This window comes from Balaenoptera borealis, assembly GCF_965194805.1.
Source record: "Balaenoptera borealis genome assembly, chromosome: 11".
Lineage (NCBI taxonomy): Eukaryota > Metazoa > Chordata > Mammalia > Artiodactyla > Balaenopteridae > Balaenoptera > Balaenoptera borealis.
In genome coordinates, this window is record NC_138868.1 from 43,482,915 (window position 1) to 43,507,889 (window position 24,975).

Genomic DNA, 24,975 nt, shown 5'->3' on the forward strand with positions numbered 1-24,975 from the left:
TCAGCTCTGCTCTCTCCTGCAAACTCGTTCCATTCCCTAAGGGCACTTATAAGTATATTTCAAAAGCAACAAACCAGAGTCACCATTTTTATCCCTAAGAGTTAAAAAGAAAAAATGATTTACATAATTACATGGAAGATAAGTTGACGAAGAACACAGGAATCTTATCTGGACCAAAAGTTCTAGGACAAAATTTCTTTCAACTCGTCAAGAGAGATAGCAGATTAAAATCAAGGTTCATATTGAAGGCATAACGGTTGGGTACCATACATGGGAACTTCTTGAGTTCCTCATTGTTTGTGTGCCACCTACTTCTTCAAAAAGAAAGTGGAGGTAGCTACTGGAGGGCAGGTCTGAACAATGAAATACATGCATGTTTTCCTGTGACATTGAGAAAACAGGATTTTATAGCCAAGAAGGACCTGAGAAATCAAAGTTCAATGAGCGCAACTTACTCAAAGTTACTCAGCAAGTCAGTGGCTGGGCAAAGACTGGAGCCCGGGCCTCTCCCAGCTCCCAGCCCACAGTTTTCCCCAGTCTCCACACCACTGTCTCATTTATAACACATGAAATGAAATCTTAAAGGCACAAAGGCAAAAATCCCTTTTATAAACCTTTTTGTCAGACTAGAAAAATAGTAGGAGAAGTGATTTAGGTAAATGGGTCCCATTAACGCTAGTAGTAAATGACCTTTAATGCTATATAGATGGGGGTCTAGCTTCAGAAGGCTTAATTAATGCTGCTAACGCTTTAGTACTAAATAGTATGGTTTCAGCTAGAGTCAGCACTAAATGGCTTTTGTGGGCTTGCCTGGGAACCAAACCACCATTTAGTTCATTTTTTTCTATAGAAAAATGTATCCCAAGTTTCCATCAACTGCCTTACAAATGAACTTTTGAAACAAAATCTGTTTTTAAGATGGCTGTGCATATAAAACAGAATTCTGAAGTCTGAAGCTCTGCACTAGACATTAAAACAGTAATAGTGATACATGCTAAGAGTATATTTATGAGAAAACCCTTCAAACCCTTAATTTGTTTATGTGCAATATAATGTTTTATTAAAAGCCTTCTGAGCATGATACGGTGAACTGCTATTTATACAATGTATAACCAAGGGCAAATGCTCCAATTTTGAGTGCAAGGATTTACAGGGCTGTTAGCACTGGGCTAAGGGTTACAGGGAGGATAAAACATCTATACTCAAGGAACTAAAAATCCAGTTACACTGGCCTTTATTTTACTTCAAAAACAATCAAACTACTTCCAATCTCAGGACCTTTGCACTGGTTGTTCCCTCTTCCTAAGCTACTTTCCCCACATCTTCCTGCAGCTGAGCTCAAATGTCACCTCTTCACCCAAGGACCCAGCTAAAGCAACCTCCTTCATCATCACTACTGTTTTACTCTATGTGGTTGCTTACCTAGCATCTATCACTACCAGGAGTTAACATGCTTAACTGTTTACGGTCTGTCTCCTTCCCCTGGGACTCTGTTTTGTTCACTGCTATACCTTCAGTGCCTGGAACACTGCTATGCACACGGCAGGCATCCAACAAACTTCACTGAATGAGTAAACGAGTAGAATTGGAGGGTGGGAAGTGAGGACAAGATAATTATTCATGAGACAATTAAAAAATGAGAGAACTGGCCATCCTAGTTGGAATCGATATGATCAATATGCTAATTATGAAGTACCAATGCTTCTGAATGAATGGCTGGCAATCGAAAGTAAAAAAAAGCAAGAGAGAGAGAGCGCAAAGGGGACAAATGCCATCAGAGGAGGTTTCACAAAGCAGGGAGATTCAAGGCAGGCTGGGGCAAAGAAGAGAGGCCTCTCAGGTCAAGGGAGAGAGCTGAGGGAAGACAGACAGCAGGAGAGAGTCGGGCATGGGGTGGCCTGGGCAGGGACAAGCAGAACTGAACCCCAGGCACTGGGCTCGGTCTGCAAATGGAGGTAGAGGCAGGGAGCAGGGCTGGTGAGCAGGGGGAACAGGGTCAGACTCTGGAGAGCCTGGAAGACCGGACACAGGAGTGGCAACCACAGGCCACTGGCAGCAGGGCTGTTCTTGGAAGGCAAAGTTGGCCACATCATGTGGGAGGAACTGAAGGAAGTAGAAGGTAGAGCAGAAAACTGGTTAAAATATGACCTTGATGGTCTAAGCATAAGGCGGGCAAAAAGAGCCTCTTCCCTCTGCTTAGACATGAGAGAGATATAAGTGAGCAGGAGACATCCCCCCCTTCCCCCCCCCAAAAAAAAAGACAACTTCCAGAGTATTTCACAGTAGCATTCCATGGCAGATTCGGGTCAACTTCCCAAACATTCTATACTTGGAGCATTCAAGAAGGTGAACAGAGATTCAAAACAATAACTCTGAGGGCAGGGCATGTCTTTCCATGCCTTTCAAATCTGAGATCAATTACCTTCAGTATAGCCTGTGTTTATTATCTTTTTATTCTTTGAAAAAAAAAAGTAGTATCTAATTTCACCGTGCAGTATACATTTGAACATTATATAACACATTTTTATGTAACAGGTTCTTGACATAAAACAATGTTTCCCTTACTATCTAAGTGTATTTGGGGAACAACTGGCATTAAAAAATATATTTATATATACGTACACATTAAGGCTGTGGACATCTGTCTTTGGGGTAAGAAGCTGGAGAGAGGAGGAAGAAGGTGAGAGACTTTACAAAAGGTCTCCTCCCCGTGACGCTCTCCGCAGATGGCCCGGCGGGGGCAGTGGGTGAGGAGTTCTGTTAGGAGGTTCATCTCACACAAGCTGCCTGGGGAGGGGTTGGCTGAGCCACATGAGGCTTACGTCAGAGCAACGCCGCAGAAAGGCAGGAGGAAGCAAGAGATACAGAAATGTACAACAGGATGTGAGAAGCACGCTCACAAGCCCCTGGAACTCACACTTGGGTAATATCCAGACGTGCACCCCTTGTGTCCCACCGCAGAGGACTTCAGTCCTGCTTAAAAGGAGGTATACACCATGTCTGTCAGCAATAAGACTGGTCACCAATCACCTCGGGCCTGCCTGGCTCCTGGCCTGGTGCCGGGTGCTTCAGACACGGGATCAAATCCAGTGGTTCCTCCCAGCAGGCACCTACCGCAGTGGTTAGACAGCCGACTCTGGAAGTGTCCGTCCCTCCCCGCTCCCCCTGCACCAATCTGGCTCCACCCCATACCAGCTGGGCAGTTCACAAAACCACCTCACTTGTAAAATAAGGATAATCATGGTACCTACCTCATAGGGTTGTTATGAGGATTAAACAAGTTAATAAACATAAGGTGACTAACATATCTGCTGGCACTTAGAGAATGTTCAATAAATGTTAGTTGCTGTTACCATCATTATTATTATTTCTATTTTGCAAATGAGGTAAATCAGACTCAAAGAAGCTAACTAATTTGCCCAGGTCACACATTTCAAACAGTAGTTGAAGGCATAAGTACTTGTAAATGTTTTACTCAGCATATGTACGAAATCTAATGGGTAGAGTATTAACCAGAATATTAAATTAGACAAACCATCCATCCCCTTCTTTAACCAGGCTGGATAAACATGAGTTTATCCTATTTAAAAGGACAGCATGTACTAACGTAAAAATAATTTCCCATCATGTGCCAGCACTCAACGTTCTCCTGAAGCAAAGATGACTAAAGCTTACCCAATCTCATCTCCCCGACTTTAGGTCCCCAACTCAATCCCTCCTTCCATGTAGACCTAACTACTCATGGCCACGTCCACTCGTGCCCCTGTTGCATCCCTCATCTCATGCTCCCACCTCTCCACAGGTATATCCCCTTCCCTCCATGTGCTTAGTCCCTGAGTGCCTATCCCACCCCATCTCCTCCTCCTCAAGATCATTAATTGGGATTGGACAAGCATATCCTGAAGGCTCCCTATGCCTGTGATTTGGGGAAACCAAGATGAACTCCCCCCAAAGTGCTTGGCCTGGAACCAGCAGGTAAGATATTCCCAGAGACAGCCCAACACGATATGGGATGCAGCAGTACCTAAAATAATTAGAGCTAGATCAAGGGCTGGGGACACTGCTGCCCAGTGTGGGGAGGAAGAAAAACAAAATGAAGAAATAGCTCCAGGAGGACCAAGCATTTGAGCTGGGTCTTGAAGAAGAGTAGGATTTGGATGAGAGAAGGTTGAGGCATAGAACGGGCCAAGGGCTGGTCCAGGGAGCGGACAGCTCTTCAGCTTGACTGGACAGTCCTGTGCACACAGCCAGGCGGGCTGCGTATGGAGAGGCAAGAAGGAGCAGCAAGACTGATAGCTAACATCCATGAATGTTACTATGTTCCATGAAGAGCTTCATGTAGTTTTAATTCTTTAACTCATTGAATCCACACTGCAACACTCTGAGATAAGGACTAAAGTGATTCCAGTCTTACTGATGAGAGCACCAAGACAGAGAGAGCAAAGCAACTTGACCACAAGTCATAAACTTAGTAAGGAACAGTTAGGATATAAAATCTGGCTCCAAAGTCTGTGCTTTTAACCCCCCAACCAAAGTCCCTCTCAGGACAGCCTGATGGTGAAGGGGTACAGCTGTCATGAGGATGAAATGAGACCATGCTTGCAAGCAGTTTGCAACCTGTAACTCCAAGGCCACGGATGCTGGCAATAGGCTGCTGTGAATGTCTACAATGGACCTGCTAGCAGCTGAAGCAGGAGAGACACATCAGGACCGGAAAGGGGACCTGAGCCAACTGGGATAGTGTGAAGCGCAGAGGCCCAAAAAGACACCTACTTTTAGGGTGTGCAGGAAGAAAACCAAGAAAGCAATGTGACCTAAAGGCTGAGGGAGGAGGGGATTTCAAAAAGGAGGGAAAGACAGGTGGGTATAAGCTGCAAAAGGGCCAAGAACAACAATTTAGGACTAAGAATGAGGCCCTGGAATTCAAGACTTAAAGTTATTGGAGATATTTGAGATGAAGTATGAAGAAGGATAGTAGAGAGAGGGCAGGAGCTAAGAATGGAGCAGGTGAGAAAGTGGAGGGGGTGACCGTTCACAGCCCTGGGAGAGGCTGCCAGGCAGGGAGGGGAGAGAGAGACATGGGGACCCAGGGGCACCAAGTGCAGACACATGAAAGCTGCCCACTGCACAGTGGCCCAGAGCAGTCCTGTTTCCTCCCCTTCCATCTTTCCCTCCTCAATCAAGACAAGGGCTTTTCTAGGGTTGGTAAGGAGGCTGAGGGCAAACAGCACGAAGGATATTCCAGTGACAGGACCGACAGGACCCTGGCAGCACTGAGAGGGAGTGTCAGCAGACAGTGAGGGCGGGCTTCCTGTGTGCCAGGCATTTTACCCACATCACCTCCCCTGATCCTCACAGGGACTCTAGGAGGCAGGCTCCTTCATTACACCACAGAGGAGGAACATACAGTCAGAGGAGGCTAGCACTTGTCCAAGGACACGCCACCCAACCCAAGTCCCAGGTCCTGCTACCAGAGACCAGGCTCCTGCCCAAACTGAGGGTCTAAGAAGAGGGAACAGGGGAGAAATTCACTTGCTTTTTCCAAACTGGGAGGAAAAGAGGAGAGATGGGGGAAAGGGACAAGACATTCTGAGCCAGAAGGAAGAGATGCTGAGGGAGCTTAAGTCAGAGCAGGTCTTGTTTAGAGAGAGAGGGAGGAGAAAAGCCAGGGAGGGTGTCTGGGGTAAGTCTGGGTATTATGATGAAGTGGCAATGAGAGAAAAGACTGTGGAGAAGGGTGACATACCTGTATTTCCAGGCTCCTAACTAAACCTCAAGGGCTAAAAAGGAAGTAAAAAATTACTTCCCTGCAACTGCTACCACGATGTTAACGAAAATCACTACCTATGACTGTAACATCATATGGGGCAGAAACTGTTTCTTTAATATTTGACTTTCTCCAACCACCATGAGTTGATGGACTCATAAATAGAAGAAAGCCCATAGAAGGAAGGCAACCCTTATACCAAAGAGAGATATAGAATATTTCGTTTTTACATATGCTTATGCATTTTGTTAACAAGTCTTTCTACAGTGCCTGTCCATTGTTTAGTATATAAATTGCGTAGAGATTGTTAGTGTGGAGCGATAAATCTGAAAGTAGGGCCACTTCCTTTTCCTCTCTGTGGTAGGCAAACCTCTTCTGCAAATAGCAGACAAATTCCTGAGTACTCATCATTTTATAAATCATTTGAAATGGATTCTTTAAAACACCATCTGTTGATCTGTTTAAGTTTCCCAAGAAAATAGGACTTCAGCTCAGATATTCTGGAGGCTCCAGCAGGTAAATACCAACCTGAATTCAGCTGTATTAAATATTTAGAGATACACAGAACTTTAGAGCAGAAGGAACCTCTGAGATCACCTAGTTCAACTGCCTTACTTTCCATCTGAGGCAAGTAGAACTCAGAAAGGTTCAGGGACTTGCCCCAAGTAGCACAGCCATGAAAGCCCAAGTCTGGGCTAGAACCAGGAGATTCTCTCAGGCTAGTGCTCTTCTACCACACCTGCTCCTTTCTCTCTCCCTCTTTCTAAACTCTAGGGGTTGGAATAAGGTATAAATTTAACTATAGTTTTAACTTACTATTATTATTCACCGGCTACATCCACAATCAAAACGAAAAATGCCAGCTTTAGATGATACAGGCAATTTCAAATCCTGCCCAGGAAATTTTAAAGCCTTCTAAATATGTTCAACAAAGTGTTTTAAAGACTTATTAGTAAAGTGAACTCAGTAACAAAGCATGGAGTGAAAGATTCAATTTTGTGTTAAAAAAAACATTTTCTAGTTTCATTGATATGGAAATCAAATTTAACAGCAGTGATTTTTTTTTTCTTTCTTTTTTAAATCTTGCAAGCACGGAGAGCATGAGATTATTCAAAACTGCTCAGGAGCAGCAATGATTATTTTAAGCTCATGATTCAACCAGTACATTAATTAAAAACTCCACCAACCCAAATTGACAGATCCTGATATCAATGAGACAAGAAGAATTAAAATAATAGTTGTCATATAAAAATAGATTAAAGGAAGGAACAGCAGCAGATGTCAGAAGGACAAATGACAAGCAAGCATTGTGCGAAATTAGATGCAGCTAATGGGCAGCTTTTATGGATTTTTTAAAAAACGAAGATCCTGGAAATACACGTACAGTCAAGAAATGCTTCTTCAAATCTAATTTCTGGAAGCTGAGTAATAAAACTTGGCTAATAATTCCTTGCCGAGGACTAGGTATGTAAGCAGGGAGACGAGACAGCAAGCGCAAAAGTGCCAAAACAACACTAGGTGACTCGGAAGGGGCCGAGGCAGGGGAGGGAAAAGAGGATGGGAAAGGTGAGGTGAGGGGGGACAGCCTGGTATCCCACCGGCCCGCACAAACTTGACAACAGTCGCCCATGTCCAGTGCAGCCTTTCCTTCCCCCGCGCCTGCCCTCGGTTCCGCAGCCGATTCCCACGACCCCTCGGAGTGACTGACTCGAGCCCCACAAGGTCGGCATTAATTTCTATTCTTCCACTTATTCCTCTGAGCAAACAAGAGCTCTCTTGGCTGTCAACGTCCGGCAATCGTGAGCGGGAAGCTTTTTCTTTGACATCTGTCAAACACGGTGCTAAACCCAGACTCGCTGCGGTCTCCAGGACTCCAGGGCGGGCGGCGGGCCCGCACCTGGGCGCCGGGCGACATCCCCGTGCCGTGGAGCACCTGCTCGCAAACCCAAGGGGGATCCTCCCCGGGCTGCCCAGGACCCAGATGGCGCAGGCCGGACGAAAGTTCGCAGGCTGGGGTCGGCCGCATCTCCGGCGGGGAATACCCGGGTGCAGCGGCAGCACCCGCGACAGGGCCGAAGGGGCAAGGGGGGGCTCGGACTCCCCAAGCCCGGCGGAGACGCCCTCCCCGCCCCCACCCAGCCCCGCAGGCTCCCGAAAGGGAAGTGGAGGAGGCGGAGGAAGGGCAGAAGCAGCATCTCTCGCCCAACGCCCTTGGGGTGCAGCCGTCAAGGGTGGTCGCCTCGGGGGTCCCCGAACCTTCCGGGGATACATCCTAGGACTCGCCCTCAGCCGGGTCACTGCTCCCAAAGGGTGAAGCTGTCCCTTTAAGAGGCAGCTGGCTGCTCCTACCTCCTCTCCCCCCCACCCCCCGGGTCAGGTAGCGATGCCGGCTGAGGGGAGGTGGGTATTCCCGCGGACTCCTTCCCAGTCCCTTTAAGGGCGCCTGCGGCACCTCTGCCCGCTCTACCCCGCAGCGCCAACCCCCGCGAGTGAGGATGGGGGCGGACGGGCGCGGCGCCTTTAAGGAGCGCAGCCTCCCCGCGGCCCGGGTGGGGGCAGGGAGCAGGCACGGGCCCTTTAAGGCCGGCAGCGGGCACGTCGGTCAGGGCTCCCCGGCGGCCGGGCTGCGCCCCGGGCGGCGGCTGAGGCGCCGCGCCTGCCAGGGTGCTAACGGCCCCGACGGGGTGCCCGCGGCCGCGCCGCTGGCCGCGGCCAGCCCGACACTCACCGTGGCTCGCCGGGAGCGCCCGCGCCCGCGCCCCCACTCGGATCCCGCGGCGGCGGCGGCGGTGAGTCCGGCGCGGGTAAACAGGCACCTCCGTCCCTGACCTACTTTCTGCCTTCCCTAAATGTCGCACCACTAACCTACTTTCCGACCAATCCGCTCCCCGCCGGCCCAGGCCCGGCCCCCCGCCCACCAATCGCTGTGCCCAACCCCCCTTCCCCGCCCACCAATGGAGGAGTCGCGGAGCCCGGATACCTGCCTCTTCCCGCCAGCCAATCCTAGCGCCCGAAGGGAGCCGGTATAGGCGGCCGCCCCCGGCCAATCCGCGCGCGGCTCAGCGGCCTGCTGGCCAGTTGTGTGGCAGCTAGAGAGGCCGCTGACCAATGGCGAGGCGGCGGGGGCCGGTTTACCTGCTACTTTCCCGCCACCAATCGCTTGGCGCACAGAAGCGCACGCCCCAAGGAAAGGACCAATCCGCGCGCTTTCCCTGGATTTCCTCGCCCCTGTCTTCTCTTTCCCCTCAGGTCTCCCGCTAGCCTTGGCCACTGCAGTCGCCTGGCATGTCCCTCTTCTCTAGGTCCCTGACTTGCTTCTGGCTTAGGGCTCTCACTCCTCCTCGCCCTTTTTCACTCGGGACATCCTGACGAAAGCAACATTCCCTCACTCCCCTTCCTCCAACTCCATCTAGGAGACCAATTTTAGGAACACAGAGTGCCAGACCCTTCCCAAAACATCTTGGTTTGCCAAAGTCCAAACGAGAGAAAAAATACTTAGTATTTCCAGAAGGCTTTTCCATCCAAGTGTTCTTACGTTCTTTTCATTCGTCCTGACCTCCAAGCATCCCACTGGAGCTGTCATTCTTGTTCAAAAGCGGAAACTCAAGCCTGGAGCGATTCCATTCAGTGACCGCACCTACTGTGTGGCAGACAACTTCCCGGTGGCTCTAGTCTTTACTGTAGAAAAGCTGTCCAGGGAGTGAGACGGAAGGAAACAAATAGTTACAGAAAATAGACATTTCATAACAAGATACAACTTTAGTACTGGAAGACGGAGAATCTGTCTTATTTTTGCATCTCAAGCATTTAACAGAGGACCTTTAGCTCAAAGAACTCCCAACCCTTTTAGATGTTAAACTCCTTGAATACAGGGACCTTGTCCTTTTTGTTATACTCGCCCCTCCCCTTTAGGACCTAAGGAGGGGGGGAAGGAATGGAAGGGTGGGGAGGGTGCATGTTTGTTTGTTGACTGGATATGTGAACAAACAGATCTAAATCACTCAATCCTGTGACCCAGACTAGCCCCTATGACTCTAGAATTCCAGCCTTGTTCCTTGAACACAGATGCTGCATTTTAAACATTGTAAAATTGTAGCCCATCCCCAGCTCACTGCCAGGCACAGTGAGTTGCCCAGTATGTGCTTGGGGCCTGAATGTTGACCGTTTTCAAGGTTAACCAACTTCATTGGTAGCTTACTACTTTTCCTAAGTTTACATGCAGGTAGAATCTGACTGCTGTTTCCTCTTTCTCTGCCCTGATTTCATGAGGAGACCACGCTATGTAAGTGGGATTTTAACAATGTACTTGACAAGATGTTGTGGACAAGATGAAGAAATATAAGCCTGGATTCTAATATAACTAATTGGACGAATAACTTGTTAAGTAACCATTACCTAAAGATGCTGATTAATGAATCCTTGCTGACCTGAAGGAAGGGTGGAAGTAATAGATATTTGTGCAGCATCTACCGCATGCTATGTGCTTTCCCTGCATCTTCCCCCTTAATCCACACAATCCCATTTTACAGATGAGGAAACTGAAATTCAAAGTTTAACCAGCTGACTCAAAGCCACAAGTCAAACCAGATTCCTTCGACTTCAAAACCTTCAGACCACACCAGTTACCATCAGGATGGCAGAAGGCTCTCTCCATGGCCCAGACTTCGGGACTTTTATTACAGTGCTCTGAATGAAAACCCAGAGGATCTGCACCGAATTTCCAGATAACACAAGGCCAGGAGGGAAAGAGATACCATTATGTAACATAAGCCAAATGCAATGTTGGAGCAATGGGCTGACTCTAACAGGGATAAATGTGGGGAGTCCCGCCCTGGACAATCAACTGCTGAAAGGCAGCTGGGGGCAGAGGTATCTTAGCAGATGCATGTAAGAGTAAGACTAAAGGGTCCTAGATGACTCACTCTGAGTCCTCAGTGAAGTGTGGCTGCCAAAATAATGCTGATTTAGGCTGCATCGATAGAAGTCTAACATGTAAAGCATGGTGGGGTTACAATGCTGCCCAGTGTTTGTCATTATGCACGTGGAGTACTGTCTCCAATCAAGGCTTGGCAAAGAAAAACTATGCACAGAAAAGGGAGCAGGATGTAACAAGGCTGGGAACTATGTCTTACTAGGAAATATTAAAGGAAGCAGAGGGTTTCGCCCCAGGGGTACAAGGTAACTGTCTTCATAAATTTGAAGAGCTGTCAAATGGAAGAGAAATTAGACTATTTTTCAGGGCCCCACAGGGTGGAAGGGGGACCTGTGGGTAGAAATTCTAGAATGACTCAATATGAAGAATTTTCTAAAAACTAGAGCTTCTTCTGCCTTGATAAGTTGAGTTTCTTGTCACACAAATTGTCCAAATAAGAACTGGATGACCACATGGTGGGAATGGGGTTGGAATAGTTATCTTTCAGGACTCTTCCCCCCTGAGATGATGTGGTTCTACTTTCATACCTTGGTTTTCCTCTTTTAAAGTTTATCACTCTGCCGTTTCCTACCCTCAGTGGCCAAGCTACTGTTTGTCCTCACGTGCACCTGCTCTTCCATATGTAATTATGTTTTCCCTTGTGTTTCTCTTTGTTGATCCCAAACACCTCCATCTTTCTCAGGTACCTGCTTCCCTTTTATTTGTACCTTCTAGAATACCAAATTTCCAATTCTCTGGCCACCAATAAGGTTGAAGTATTGTCTTCTGTCTAAAATTCACCGGGCATGAATAGAATCCCTTGGATAAAAGGAAGGGAAAAGAGAACCTTTTTTTTTTTTTAATTTTATTTATCCTTGGCTGCGTTGGGTCTTCGTTGCTGCGCACGGGCTTTCTCTAGTTGCGGCCAGCAGGGGCTACTCTTCATTACGGTGCGCGGGCTTCTCATTGCAATGGCTTCTCTTTTTGTGGAGTACGGGCTCTAGACGCGCGGGCTTCAGTAGTTGTGGCACACGGGCTCAGTAGCTGTGTCCTGCGGGCTCTAAAGCGCAGGCTCAGTAGTGGTGCGCGGGCTTAGTTGCTCCGCGGCATGTGGGATCTTCCTGGACCAGGGATCGAACCCGTGTCCCCTTCATTGGCAGGTGGATTCTTAACCACTGTGCCACCAGGGAAGTCCCGAAAAGAGAACCTTTATTGAGTACCTACTGTGTGCCAGGTGATTTAAATGCATTATTTAATGTAATCCTCACATCACATTAACCCCAGCAATTGATACGCTAGCTCTCTACACTTGCTAAGTGGACGACTTTTATCAAGTAACTTAACCTCTTTTGTATCACAGTTTCCTCATCTGTAATATAGGGACAATCTAGTATCTACCTCACAGGATTGTTGTGAGAGTTAAGTGAGATAATAGAGAGCCCTTAGCACAATGCCTGGCACACAGTAAAGATTCAATATATATTAGGTTAACAGTTCAATGAAATAGATATATTACTGCACCCATTTTACAGATAAAGTTAGTGAAGATAAAGTAGTATAATCCAGAGTAATTCCCCAGACTCTGATTCAATGATTAGATCCACTAGAATTAACTGAAGAGTTTTAAAAAATACAGACTCTCAAGCCCCAATCTGGAAGATTCTGATTCACTATCTTTGGGATCTGAGATGCAGTCAAATTTGGGAATGGCTGGTCTAATGGAATAAGCACAGGCTCTGAAGTCAAACAGACCCGAGGTCAAATTCCAGGACTGTTGGATTGAATGGAGAAGCCAGTGACAGGACCAGGAAGTTATGTAGTCATGCTCTCTTTGGAAGGAGGTTGAGAAGTCCTGAGGTGGACATGTTAAAGTTCTTGTGGAAAGCCAAGTAGGAATGTGTTGCTATTAATAGTAGTAATAATAACAACAATATTTACTGCAGGTTGACAGTGAGTCAAGCACTGTTCTAAGAGCTTTATATGCATTACCTCGTTCAATTTTCACAAATTCCTCTAAGGCAGGTACTTCTATTATTCCCATTTTACAGATTGGGAGACTGAAGATCTCAAGCTATTTAGACAGTCTGACCTCAGAGCTCACACTCTTAACTACTTCAGTAATTTGCCTCTTCCTTCGGACAGTTCCTTTGGAAAACAAATAAGCCTCATATTTTAGAGACATGGGTTCAGGAGTCATCAATTCAAAGATGGTGAGCATTATTATTTTTTAAAATTTTCCAATTGATTAGGGTTTCATGTAGAGAAAAGGAGAATATCCAGGACTATGCCTTAGAGCTAGGGATATCATCTCAAACTTAGGGAATGCAAGAAACAGAAGCCTCCTCAACTAACTTAAGCCCAAAGGGGGAGATTTCTTGGGAGGAGACAATGGTGACACAGAACCTTAGAGTAGGAAGCACAGCAAATCCTCACAGAGGACTAGAACTGGGGCTCCATTAGGCATTAAACAGTTCTCATCTCCTCCTCTCTCTGGGGTTGTGTGGCCTCTGGACTGGTCTTTTCTCTATCTGCCTGATGAGTCTCTTTTTTCTGTAGCTCTTTACCCTCCACCCCATTTGTACATGGTCCTTCGTGGATGCTTTCAACCCCTGAGAGAAAGAGAAAGAAACAGGAGAAGCTGTCAAAGTGGGAGGTGTGGACTGAGCAAGAGTCCTCAGATGTGTGCCTACTGAGGTGAAAGAGAATCAGAACAGGAGAAAATACAAGAGAAATAAGAACAAAGGAAGGAGGAGTGAAAAAGTGAAAAGCTCGGTTTGAAAAACTTTGGAAGAAAGTCTCAACAGACAGGTGTGGAAGCAAGATGAGGGAAGCTTACACTTGAGCAAAAGGTTTTGGTTAGAGCAACAAAGGCATCTGAGTGTAAGAAAGCTGTTTCACTAAAACTGCTCCTAGGGCCAGAAGCTCGACGTAGGATATTAGGAAAATCAGGGATAGAAACCAGTGAAGATGTGACACCAGGGAGTAACAGATCACTTTTTGAAGACGTTGGTTATTTAAGGGGAAATTAGAAAAAGAATCATAGCTACCTCTTAGCAGCCAACCCAACTGAAAGTGGTTTATGTTGATATGTGTATGTGTGCTTTGATTTTTTTTAACCAAGGTGGACATATCTGGGTGTACAAAAATGGGAACTTTAAAAGATCAGGCGTTGATGGGTTAACCAGTGTTTCTTTCAGCTACTTTTGAAAAAATGAACTCCCTTGGTTCTTTCTGAATGGGACGGGTCCTAGCAGCTCAGAATGAGAGAGCAGTAATACCTTATTTGGAATGTGTCCTAGACCATGTAATTGGGCTTTAGATTAGATCTTGTTTGCCGACATGGCCAAGATTTCAGAGATCTTGGTGTTCAGATGTCAAAGGGGCTTTTCCATTTGTCTGAGGGGTGTTTGCTAGAGGGAGCCAAAGCGCCAGTGACCACACTGCTTCTCGACAGAAGCCCTGAAGAACAAATAGACACTGTCTTCAGAAAACTGGCATAGGTTTTGCCCTGCTTTGCTAGAATGAGCAGCACTAAAATTCATGCTCCAAATTAAAAAAAGAAAAAAGAAACTTTCTAGTTAGTAAAGCAAAGTGAAGTGTTAAGTCAAGCCATTTAAGAAGTACATTAACTTAAAAAAAATTACAATATGCTTTTTAAAAAGAAAAGAGGGCATGGATTGGGGGTAATTTGACCTAACACATTATCAAAGCACACTACAGAAGTGTGGCAATTAAAGTAATCTGGTATTGGTTTAGAAACAAACCAATAGGTGAATGAAAAGGCAGAGCATCCAGAAACAGACCCAAAGGACATGAAAATTGAGTATAATATAAAGGTGAATTTTAAATTATTGGGAAAAAATATGGGTTTTTCAATAAATGCTGTTAAAACAACTAGCTAGCCATATGGAAACACATAAAGCTTGCTCTCTACCCTAATCTTTACATTAAAATATAACCAACCATTATTTAGGATTTACATGTAAAGAGTACAATCTATAAAAACATTAGAAGAAAATGTGAGTAAAATTTTTATAAACTTGAAAGGCCTTTCTGAGCCTGACACAAAATCCAGAGACCATAAAAATAAAGGTGGATTACACAAATGCATGCACACACCTACACACACACCCACACATCATGAACAAAAGAAAGGGCCAACCAGCAAACAGGCCCAGAACACACTATTAAGAATGCACCATATATATTCCAGTTAAAAGGTCAAAAGTTGGGGTAGTGAGATGTAAGTGGTACTACTGGGGGCATTATTTAAACCTGTCACTTGTAATAGAAAAACTACTCTTTTTAAAGCATTATTCCTTGTAAAGCTGTCTTATTTTACTGGGCTTCCCTCTCTTTGTTTCTTGAAAATAAAAGTCAGTAATCTCTTAGAATGTCTATATGTGTATAAATGAGTCACTTTGATGTATGGCAGAGATGGGCACAGCACTGTAAATCAACTAGACTTCAATTTAAAAACGTGGCAGTAATAATAATAATAGTAATAATCTCCAAGCACTGTCCCAAGCAACAAATCCTGTTTGGGTTCTCTGCAGTAACTCTGGGTCCTTTACTTCTCTCACATAAAAGCTACTGATTCAAAATCCACCTAAGGAAAATTTTCATTTTGCACACAGATGTCTGTGCATTAAAAGAATGATTGCTACTCAAATCTCTCCTTTCTCTTTGCAATTAAAAACAAAAACAAAGAAAGAAACAAGAACAAAGAAAAAAGAACATCTGTTGCTTTTCTCCCCCAGATTATAAAACCAACGAAAAATTGACAAAAAATTTACAAACATGAAGAAGAAAATAAAAATAATCTATAATCTCACTAAACATATATAACCCCTGTTAAAATACTGATGTATTTTCTTTGTCGAATTTCCTTAATAACTATATTATATTGTGACCTAATTTTTATCACACCGAAATTTCCTTTTGTATCCTACTTTTTTTAAAATAAATTTATTTATTTATTTATTTTTGGCTGCGTTGGGTCTTCGTTGCTGCGCATGGGCTTTCCCTAGTTGTGGCGAGCGGGGGCTACTCTTCGTTGCGTTGCACAGGTTTCTCATTGCAGTGGCTTCTCTTGTTGCGGAGCACGGGTGCTAGGCGCGAGGGCTTCAGTAGTTGTGGCGTGTGGGCTCAGTAGTTGTGGCTCACGGGCTCTAGAGCACAGGCTCAGTAGTTGTGGCGCACGGGCTTAGTTTCTCCGCGGCATGTGGGATCTTCCCAGACCAGGGCTCGAACCCGTGTCCCCTGCATTGGCAGGCGGATTCTGAACCACTGCGCCACCAGGGAAGCCCGAGAAGTAAGAAGTTTGATTCACCTTTGAGAAAATAAGTTGTTTTATCAACTGGATATGGTATTATGCTGTCCTTTAACATGTTAAATATAATGTTAGACCAGAACTAGACAGAAAAAGTCAAAGAAAATAATACAAGTAATGCCACATGAAAAGTAAGACCCCCATCATATGCAGAGTGGATAAAATTTAGTAAATAATATGTGTACATATGGACAAAGTTGTAAATGTTCATAGAGATATGTCAGTAATTTTATTGAGAAGGTTATGGGATAAACTTTCTGCAAAGTTGTTTATAATAATAAGAATAATTTTAAAAGGAAACTAGGAGAGCCAAGTGTCCCAGAACACTTTATGTGTTCTCTGGCACCACTTCATGTTATTCTGGTTTTCTCTCCTTAGTTAAAGTCACCAGTTATCCACCTTCAAATTGCATAGCCCTTGAGATGACTTGCTGTGGCTGGGCTGGAATCCCTGGAAAATCCCAAGGTGATCTGCTCTTTGGCCTTGGAGCCCCTTTTTGTCTCGATAAACTGAGAAATACCAAGAGTGGCATTGTGAACTTCCGATTCCAAGATGAATTCAAAATAACTTAAACAGTGTACTAGTAGTCCTTAGTGTTATTTTTACTTTCAAGTATTCTCCAGCTTAAAGCCCTGCTTCTGGGGAAGACACTTTGCTGCCCAGGAACATTCAGAGCTAAGGGACCACCACAGTGTAACACCACAACCCCATACACCACACCACGTCACCACCTTAACCAAGGATCCCAGTCTGGACCCAGATGAGCAAAGTATATATTTTTTCTCAGTGACTTCCTGCTTCCTGGGGACAGCAGGTTTTAGAAAATGAAGGTGACTAGGTTACTAGGTGTTCTCATGTAATCCCTACCTCTTCTACTCCTCCATGCTCTCCTCCTATCACCGGGTGCCATATTGGCATCTTGGATGGCTGGCCCTGACTCCTGCTTCAGTACAGTGTTTCCAAGTAGGTGAAGCTAAAATCGTTGGCAACCTCCCTTTTAAAATCACATTTCCTCCCCCACCCCTGCGTAATCCTAGGAGTTAAGGATATATCTGACAAAAAACAATTTCACTGTACCAGGAAAAAGGAATACATTAAGACTTTCAGTCTATTTAATACTTCAGACCAAGTTTTAAGCATCCAGCTGTCTTCATTTGCAAGGCATCACATATTTTCATATTCTGCAAATGGGGCTATTGAGCAATGATGAATGAATGAAGTACAATGCAACTATTTTTAGTATGGTAATTGTAATTAAAAGGCAGTGGAATGATAATCCTGCCCAAGCACGTCTGAGATCTTTCCATTTTCTCAAAACAATAATTTCTATGTCTGGCTGCAGAGACTTGTTGCTTGTTTCCCTTCTGGTGAAGAATAGGTAACACTTGACATTCTTTCTAAACCAAGTGAAATTGTGGTTTTGGCTAGACACAAGCCTCCTTTCTCCATTTCTCCATTTGCACATCCTGGAGGATGAAATTTCTAGTGATAAATTACCATGAACCAAATTAGTTTCTTAGGAAAGTAACTCTATTATCTATCTATAGTTTTTTGTTTTTTTGTTTTTTTAGCTTATGATGGTTTGTTATTATTGTTTAAGAAGAGACAGGGGGCTTCCCTGGTGGCGCAGTGGTTGAGAATCTGCCTGCCAATGCAGGGGACACAGGTTCCAGCCCTGGTCTGGGAAGATCCCACATTCCGCCGAGCGGCTGGGCCCGTGAGCCACAACTACTGAGCCTGCGCGTCTGGAGCCTGTGCTCCGCAACAAGAGAGGCCGCGATAGTGAGAGGCCCGCGCGTCGCGGTGAAGAGTGACCCCCGCTCGCCGCAACTAGAGAAAGCCCTCGCACAGAAACGAAGACCCAACACAGCCAAAAATAAATAATAAATAAATTTTTAAAAAATTTAAAAAAAAAGTCTTCATTAAAAATAATCTTTAAAAAGAAGAGACAGGAAGCACACCTAATAATAACTAACACTTCTATAGTGGATTATCATATGCCAAGTGTTATTCCAAACACTTTCTATATATTGACTCAACCCAACACAATCCACACAACACCTCGAGAGGTGTTTCTATCTTATTCTCATTTTGTAAAATGAGGAAATTGATGCACGGAGGAGTTAAGTCCAAGGTTCCCAGCAAGTAAATGGCAGAGCCAGAATTCAAAACTTGCATCTGGCTCCAGAGTCTCTGCTCTCAATCCATGTGCTGTCCTCACAGCAGCAACCCTGGAATCTGAGCATTATCCCCATTATATGGGTGAGCCCACTGAGGCTTGGAGAGGTGAAGTTACTTGCCCAACATTTCGAAACTGGTGAGCAGCTGACCTAAGATTCAACCCAGGCTCAAATCTCTTTGGCTCCAATGTCTGTGTTCTTTCCATCCCTTAAATAGCACTACCTCAGTACTTTTTATTCCTACTGTCCTTTTAAGTATGTCATGGCTTAACTAGACTTGTGGGCTAGTGTGAAAATCCAGTCATTGCAAAGAAATTTTTCCCCCATTAGAAAGTGCTTTCAGACTTCCAAAGGCTCACCTTATAATTGACTATTTACAATTCATTACATCTGAAAGCTATGGATTAATCGAGTTTAGAAAATAGGATCAGATTCTAAAATGTTAGGTACTTTAGTCTTTTGAAAAGGTAGACGAACATTCCATTTTGTTTCTTATTCTGCAAAGGGTCTGTCAATTTGGTTGCACTAGAAAAATACATTTTCTCTAAAACAAAACAATGAATAGAAAAACAAAAAATATATAAGTAATGCTTTTTTTTTCTTGATTAGTTACTATCATGCTTCTGAACTGTGCTTATTCTCCACAAACAAGCAATAAGAGGCCATTAACTATAATGCAAAAAGGTTTTGTTTTGTTTTGTTTTTTTTAATTTTTTTAAAGCTTCCCTCTCCAGGTTTCTGTTTGCAGGAAAGTCCTTGGTGCGCACTTGAACACACCAGGGGGAGTGCACTAGATGAGCTTGCCTGGAGAATGAATCTAAAGATAAAAGCTTCTTGGAAAACAAGCAGTCAAACCTATCATAGAACACCACAGAATAACACATCACTCATATTTTCTTGTACACATGAAGACCCAAAGGGCCTCGTGTATGTTTTTATTTCTGTTTCAGCAAATTTTAAGCTGAAGTGTGACTTCAATGTTCAGCATTAATGAGGCTTTTGCTGTGCTTTGAAACTTGCTGTCATCCGTTTCCTGTGCATTACTGTTTTTGAGACCAACTCAGCCAGCGACAGAGTCCTGCTTGCTCTCTCCTGCCTGGGTCATTAGAACCTGATTTATTGGACAGTGTTCTTCTTCTCACAAGGTGCTGCCCGTTTTAAAATATTTATCCTTTAAAACAGCGACAACCTATAAAACAGAAATATTTTAAGTGCTGCTTAAAGGAATAGGCTTGGGAATCCATTAGTAAAGGAAACACCCATGGAAGGAAACATTAAAATGAGCTATATGTGTATTTGAACATTTACTTCACAGAATGTAGAGAAAAAAAAATTGCAGGACTTCAGATTTAAGAATTCCTGGTACTTTGTGTTAAAACTATTTTGAATCTGGTATATATATACACACATATATATATAACTAATGTATAATATACATTACATATATATATTTCTTATACATTTCTAACATCAATGGAAATATTTATTTTCTACAGATACATCGTTCAAAAAAATTTGCCATTATCTTTCTCTGCCTCAGATTATTTGTTGACACACTCTCAGAAAACGTTGTCTATGTTTGTGGCCTCCTGTTATTCACTTCAAAATCCTTCCTTATCCTCCCATACACCCATTTTTCTGAATCAGGTTCTTAAAAGTCATCAATGACATCCTAAAGTCAAATGGCTTTTCCTTAGTCTTCAGTCTCCTTGACTTGAGAGTAACACAAATGAACAGAGTCTAACGTTGGAAAAATAATTATCACAGTTAATTTGACATATATTAAGTGATAGGCAAAATAGTATTTTGCCACTTAGTAACTGGGCATAACTATTAAGCAAGTATTGTAAATTGCTTTAATTGATTTAATGTTACTTTTACCCAGCCCAATGGTTCCATTTTTCAACTGTTCTTTTTGCTTTATTTTATCATATTTTTCAAAATTTATTTATTTATTTATTTTTGGCTGCATTGGGTCTTCGTTGCTGTGCGCTGTCTTTCTCTAATTGTGGCGAGCGGGGGCTACTTTTTGTTGTGGTGCGCGGGCTTCTCATTGCGGTGGCTTCTCTTGTTGCAGAGCACGGGCTCTAGGCACATAGGCTTCAGTAGTTGTGGCTCGTGGGCTCTAGAGCACAGGCTCAGTAGTTGCGGCGTACAGGCTTAGTTGCTCCGCAGCACGTGGGATCTTCCCGGACCAGGGCTTGAACCCATGTCCCCTGCATTAGCAGGCTGATTCTTAACCACTGCGCCGCCAGGCAAGCCCCTATTTTATCAAATATTGAATTTTATTTTATTTTATATTTTCTATGTGCCAAGCACCATGCTAAACATTTTAGGCATACTATCTCATTTAATCCCCACATGCTAAGTTTATTGCCCTTATTTTACCAATGATAAAACAGAGGCTCAGAATGATTAATTTATCCAAGATTACATGGCCAATGATGGAGCAAAGATCTGAACCCATCTTTGTCAGACAAGAAAGTACTTGCACCCAGTTCTCAATATCTACACACAATATCAATTGTGATAGGTTTTTCCTGGCACCACATACATTTTAATACTCTTTAAACATCCATTTATCCAGTTGGTCTGGCAGTCAATAAACATTTAAGGGTTAAGTGAGATACCAAAATAAATAAGACACAGTCCCACCTATCAAGCAATTCATGGTCTAGTGGGGAATATGGGTCAATAAAAAAAATACGTAGTCCAATAAGACAGTTATCATAATAGAGAGATGCATTAAGTTCTATGAGAGTGGGGAATGGCCAAAATCTGCCTGGGAAAATGAGGAAAGTTGTCAGAAAATGGCTTTGACTTGAATAGAGACTTGAAGGACACGGAGAAGTTTGTGGGCAGAGAAGAGATGGACTGGGGTCCAAGGCAGCTAGGCTCCAGCATCTGGGAGCTGTGGTTACCAAGCCTTCAGATACCTCTGTCCCTCCAAACATCTCTGGAGTTTGTGCACTTAACTGGAATACTTCCCAGCTTGTTCGTCAAGGAGAACAACGTATCTTCGAGATAAGAGGTATCTGATTCTTCTGGCTTAATACTCTCTTAATGCTCTGTTTCCCTTCCTCCCTAATACTTTATTCCAGTGGTTCTCAAAGTGGGGTTCTCGGACCAGCAGCAGTAGGAGCAGCTCCTGGGAGCTTGATTGAAATGCAAATTTCTAGACTCCCCTCCAGATTTATGGAATCAGAAACTCTGTGAGTGGGCCCAACAACGTTTTAATGAGCCCTCCAGGTGACTCTCATACATGCTGCGGTTTGAGAACTACTGCTCTGCGTGTCTTTTCCTCTATGTGTGTACTTTAGAACAGTAAAGCTAATTTCCCTAACAAGCTTTGAAGTATAGTGCATCTGTTTTGTTCACCCTTGTACAACCAGCACCTAGGCCAACACTGGACACATATGGTAGGTGTTCAATACATGTTTGTGGAAAGAACAGGTGAATAATTTAAAAATGAATTCCACAAGCGCCAATATCCCTTGAAGAACTAACCTAATTGCACCTCAATCTCAATGTCTGATAAGAATGGGAGGGGGCAGAACCTGAGAGGCCTTGGGAGGGAAAGAGGATTAACATCTGTGGAGTGAGAGGCTTTTCAGAGGCTCTCTGATATCTTCACGACAACCCTGAGAGGCAGGGGTCACCATCCTCACTTGAAAGATGAAAAAGCTAAGGCTCAGAGAGGAACTGTTCCCAGAGTCTCACAGCTGGTGGTGGTGATACGAACCCAGGGGCCTCTGGCTCCAGAGCCCTTACTCTTTTGTCTTCTCCGTGGCACTACCACTAGCAGCCAGGGAGGGGACAATTGGAAGCAGAAAACCCTGAAGGGAAAGACAAACCTCATTCACCACAACTTTGCTCATCATCACCATCACCTGCACACCTGTCTGTTTAGGACACGAGGCTAAGCAGAGTCTTAACCTATTAGCAGTGAGTTCTAGGGCATGTTATACTGTTGTCGGTCTCTTCTTCAGAACCCTCCTCCTCGCCCTTGGCCCTGACGGCACACCCTGACATCACACCATCTCCTTCTCAGGCACCTTCACTGACCCTGAATGGAGGCATCGATTTGCTGATCTGTCCACATCTAGGCTGTGTGAGGTTTTCCATGCTGGGTCAAGCTAAGCTTCCGGCTCCACTCCTCATGCTGCCCTTCATGAATTCCTTTACGTTTCAGTTTTGTGAACACGTTCCCCCTGGAACCCAAAGATTTGTGTTTCCAGAAGCGGCTTCTCTTTTTTCTTCCTTCCCTACCCTTTAAAGATTTCTTCCGTTCTGAGAGCTTTGCTGACATTTTCATGACTCTACAACTGGCAGCTCCAGCCCTGGCCTGGCCCTGAGTTTCACTACAGCACCCATCTACCTGTTGGATGTTTCACTTGGGTGTCCTGCCTTCACTTTAAGTGCAACATGTTAGAACTGAACTCATCAATTTATTCTCCAACCTTAATCTCCCTCCTAAAACTATTACTGTCTTTGTCATTGGCATCACTTTCTCCCAGTCATCATGTTTTTAAACCTACCCATTTGAGTACTTAGCCTTTACCTTCCATTGTGGTTTCTCTCTCCCTCCCTCTTCCTTCTTTCCTTCCTCCCTCCCTCCCCCTCCTTCCCTCCCTCCCTCCCTTCCTTCCTGCCTTCTTTTCTCCCCCCACCTCTTCCCTCTTCCCTTTCTCACCTACTCCTCTTTCCACAAATATTTATTGAGTACTTACTATGTGTCAGCCCAGGCATTGTCTTTGCCTTCCTGGAGCTTACATTACAGAAAAGAGAGAAAACCAACAAGCAAGCATATAAACTAATTGTAGCTTGTGATAAGTACAGTGAAATAAATACACGGTGGGGGGCTATGTAGAGAATACTGAAAAGGGTGTCCAGGAAGGGCCTCTTTCATTTAAGCTGAGACCTGTGAGGAACAGTGAACATGGAAGGATGGCGTGAGGCCGCTGCTCACGTGAGGCCCCACTGGGGACCAGAGCTTTATGAACTGGTGGGAGAGTGGAAGAATCAGGACAGACATGGGCAGGGGCAGATCATGGGGGAACAAGGGGACAAGTAAGGAGGCTGACTTCATTCAGAGTGCTGTGGAAGCCTTCAGAGAGATTCACACGAGGAGTGGCCTAATCTAACTTACACGTGGAGGAAACATGGAGTGGGCCATAGTCTTTCCAGCTCTTTGGAGGGAAGGATTGGAGACATGAGGAAACCTGGGAATTTACTTTTATCTTTCAGCGTCTTCCCGATAGAATGACCTTCTAATTAGGATTGATACTCTCCCTTCCACCAAAAGGATGAGAGTTACATTCTGCACCACTCAATAGCTATGTTTCAGAGAGAGAGGGTCTTGGGCATTGGTAATGAACCACATCGGCAGCAACAATAGAAAATCTTATTGAATGTTACCATGTGCATGTAATATGAATACTTATACATATGTTTTAATGCTCAACAATGCTCTAAGTAGTATATGATGATCATCATTTCACAGGTAAGGACAGAGAGGTTAATTAACTTGCCCAAAGTCACACAGCTGCTAAGACAAAAAAGAATAAAGAGACCATTTCCAAATAAACATGGTCAGGCTTTGTTTGTTTGTTTTGTTCCTTACTGTTTTCCATACTCATTGTGGAAAATTCAAATTGTACAAAACTATACAAATTAGAAAGCTAGGCTTCTCTATAATCCTGCCCCTAAGGTATGAAGTTGGTCTTTCACCACGGTCTTGCCCCCAGCAATGCTAATACTTCACATTGGCAATGCTGAAAAGCTCTTCAGTACCCAGGTCCTCTGAAGGGGCTACTTCTCTCTGAAGCTGGTTTAGAAACAGAGGGATACGGAGCCACTTTCTTACCATCTCTGCTACAGGCAGTGGACGCCAAACTGTTCTGGCTCCAAAAGAAGCCACACCCATTTGGGGTGAAAGAACTTTAGGGAGTTTACATCACTGCTTGGAAGGACAGGCCAAAAACAGCAGAGAGGACAATGCGCAATTCCCTACACCAACAACCCAACAAGAAGAGTTCAGAGGTGAAGTATTGTTGTTTATTCCCCCTAATTTTCACATCTCATTAAGAGAGATCATTTGGGTTTCCTCTGTAACAAAAACTGCAACTTCAGCCAGAATATTAATCACAGCAAAATGATATTCTGGTGTCATTTTATAATTCTTAATAAAAGCTTGGAGGTGTTCAAATTTCTAAACCCTATGGTACAAAAGGCAGTTTTCCAAGCAGGGGTAGGCCACACTAACTGTTGAAGATGAAAACTAATTAGCATCCTGTGTGAACTATCTTGTCTTTTTTAGGACCGGAAATCAAATGGGAAGGGTTCCCTCCTGTTCCAAGTGAGTTCCAGAAGAATTACTCATGCTCCTTAACCTATGAGTCAGACAGGAGTCTAGGAGAGTGTTTCCAAAACAGGCCAACAATAAGATAAACAGAGCGATAGATATGTGACAGTCTGGAGAGGCAGGACTGCAGCTGGCCAAAGCAAGTGATGGAGTGTAGAGCAACAGGACAGTAAACCTGGGATGGCTGAGCTTCCCTAGAGAATCCATGGATAACTGGAGCTCAGCAAACCAACACAGAGCGTTTCCTGAAAATGAACGTCCACGAGGAGGTTTGTTTTCAGATCCTTTTTTCAGTTTCATTGACCTAGTATCTTGGAATTATAGCATCTTCCCCCCCACCCCCCGCCCGATGACTCAAGGGGCTGACTGCCATCACACTGAACTGCCTGGCTCTCTAAAAGCTTTGGCTATCATTGCGTT

The 24,975-nt window shown here is 44.3% G+C and overlaps 1 protein-coding gene and 1 long non-coding RNA gene across 10 annotated transcripts in view; one reads left to right on the forward strand and one right to left on the reverse strand.

Moving 5' to 3' along the window:
- BMAL1 (basic helix-loop-helix ARNT like 1) overlaps positions 1-8,624 on the reverse strand; it is a 103,682-nt gene extending 95,058 nt beyond the window's left edge. For 3 of the 6 annotated variants that reach the window (XM_082341533.1, XM_082341532.1, XM_082341537.1), the window contains exon 1: positions 8,496-8,623. The gene's annotated coding sequence lies outside the window, so the exon portion shown is untranslated. Of the gene's footprint in view, positions 1-8,495 lie in introns of all 6 variants that reach the window. The other 3 variants (XM_082341535.1, XM_082341534.1, XM_082341536.1) reach the window with 3 other exon arrangements.
- A 14,227-nt stretch (positions 8,625-22,851) lies between these two features.
- Positions 22,852-24,975, forward strand: part of LOC309605607 — a 48,411-nt gene continuing 46,287 nt past the window's right edge. For 2 of the 4 annotated variants that reach the window (XR_014231434.1, XR_014231437.1), the window contains exons 1-2: positions 22,852-24,233; positions 24,511-24,549. This is a non-coding gene — a long non-coding RNA (uncharacterized lncRNA). Of the gene's footprint in view, positions 24,825-24,975 lie in introns of all 4 variants that reach the window. The other 2 variants (XR_014231436.1, XR_014231435.1) reach the window with 2 other exon arrangements.